Genomic DNA, 2,500 nt, shown 5'->3' with positions numbered 1-2,500 from the left:
CTAGGGAGTCGCGGCGGGACAAGGAAGAGGAGGAGGAAGTCCGGGACTCGCGACGGGACTGGGACTCGCGCCGGGACTAGGGAGTCGCGGCGGGACAAGGAAGAGGAGGAGGAAGTCCGGGACTCGCGCCGGGACTAGGGAGTCGCGGCGGGACAAGGAAGAGGAGGAGGAAGTCCGGGACTCGCCACGGGACTAGGGAGTCGCGGCGGGACAAGGAAGAGAAGGAGGAAGTCCGGGACTCGCGACGGGACTGGGACTCGCGGCGGGACAAGGAAGAGAAGGAGGAGGTCCGGGACTCGCGCCGGGACTAGGAAGAGGGGGAGGAGGTCCGGGACTCGCGACGGGACTAGGAAGTGGGGGAGGAGGTCCGGGACTCGCGCCGGGACTAGGGAAGAGGAGGAGGAGGAGGAAGGCCGGGACTGGGACTCGCGGCGGGAGTAGGTAGTGGGGAGGAGGTCCGGGACTCGCAGCGGGACAAGGAGGAAGTCGGGGAGGAGGGCCGGGACCAGGAGTCGCGGCGGGGATAGCAGGCAGGACAGGGAGGGTGGGTGGTCTTCCACAAAAAAAGTGTGTCTCGGAACTTCCTTAGTGCAGTAGGACGGGGGGGCCTGCCGAATCCCACAGAGAGTACTATGTGGGGGAAGGGTTCCTCTGAAGCGTCTCGGGAAAAGTCGTGAGGGGGTGACGGTTGCTCGGTGCCTACGGGTCCCGACTGCTCGCTGCCTTCTTTGAGCCCAGTACCGACGTTCGCAGGGGGATACCTGGATACTACTGGGGTTACCTGGATACTTCTGGCGTGTTACCTTGGATCAGTGAGGAGTGGGGGTTAGTTTCCCGGCGACGCGACCCTCTGAGGAGGTCCCGCGGAGGGTCGCCGAGTATTATATGGTGAGCTGGCTGTCAAGGATTGTGAGTCCCGCTGCCAAAATTTTTTTTGGTGCGCGGGCGACTGGAAAAAGAGGGTTGGTCTTGTGCCGATACGCGTAACGTCGCAGCGAGTCCCAAGAGCTAGTAACCATTTTTGGCGGGGGGCGATGGCCTCGGTATTGTCAAGCCATTCTCTCATTCATTTGGGAGGGTGGGGAGAAGTGTTTGCCGAGGCCGTTCAAGCTCCGCCTGGTCGACCACCACTGTGACCGCCACCGCGCTCGATCTCTATTGCAAGCTCAGGTGAAATTCCTGATAAACTTGGAGGGGTGTGGGACGCGTTCGCAGTGTGGGCCGAGGAGTCATAACATCCCAGGTCGGAATGTGAAAATGGAACTTCGAAACCGGTGAGAGTTCTCTCGTCGGCTAGGGGTTTCACAAAAGTAACATTTCTATAAATTTCTATCCGACCCCTCCATTAATTTGGAGGGGCGATGGGCCCCCGGATTGGACATACTTCTTGCTGATTTGTCTTTTGAGGAAAATCCTTCGCGGTGATGGTTACTTTTTCATTTTTTAATGTGTGTATCGGCCTCGTCGGTTTCTCTCTTTCCTGGTCACATTCCCGAAAAAGGCCGCAGCACCTATGATTCTCTTCCGGGGGGGTCTAACTCTCCCTCTCTCTCTATCCTTCTCTTTGTCTGGCTCTCTCTGGCTTCACTTTTTGTGGTGTGTGCCTCTGGGGGTCTGGTTGGAATTTGCCGTTGGCTTTTTTGCCCTCTCTTTTTGCCTTTTATCCATCGCAAAGAAGGGTGTGTGTGTTCTCACCTGGGGTTGGAATGAAGGACGGGGAACCTCCTCGTCTTGTGAAGTGGGACCATCTTTTAGGATGATGGCTTTTTGCTGCCTGGTGTGTGCTTGGGTGGGGTTTGGTGGTGGCAGTCTACCTCTCCCTTTCTCCGGTAAGACCAGATGACTGGTTCGTCCGCTACTCTTGTGTTGGCCCTACCTTGGCCAACGGGAGTCGGCGACGCTCCAGACTGGATGGCATGATGTGGTGGTGTACCGAAGGGGGACATCCGAAGGGGAAGAGGGGCCGAGCCTCGCGAAACTTAGGTGTGTCGGGTTGTGTGATGTCGGAGATCCATTTTTTTGTGGCTGCCGTCGTGATTTCGCCCATCCAAACCTGAGTCGTTGCTGCGGACTGGAAAAACTATGGAAGAGCTGTTTGGGAAAGATTCGGGAGTTTGTTTTCGAAGTTACCTTGTTCGATCGATCTAGGATCCACTGTACTCGCCCACCAGAATTTGCTCCCGGAACCCCCCGATCAGCCAAAGCGGGTCGGGGGGCCTTGGTTCAACGAGGGTTACTCCATATGCTAGCCTATGTCAATATAAGGTGCGGGTTAGCCGTTTCTCCCCCACCGGACTATTGCTTAAGAAGTGGACTATCGACCCCCCTCTCCGTCAAAGGTTTGGGGGCCAGGGCTTAGAATGTACTTCAGGTGGTGCGGAGGTAGGAGGCGAGAGGTGGATGAAATCGATCGGATGAGGTGATGGAGGGGTCAACTTCGCAGGAAGTTCTGGGGGTTTGTTCCAGCCGGATGTTGGGAGAGAGATACAGGCCATATAAT

The sequence above is a fragment of the Physcomitrium patens genome, chromosome 26, assembly GCF_059467195.1.
Source record: "Physcomitrium patens ecotype Gransden chromosome 26, ASM5946719v1, whole genome shotgun sequence".
Lineage (NCBI taxonomy): Eukaryota > Viridiplantae > Streptophyta > Bryopsida > Funariales > Funariaceae > Physcomitrium > Physcomitrium patens.
Note: the sequence above shows the minus strand (reverse complement) of the source record.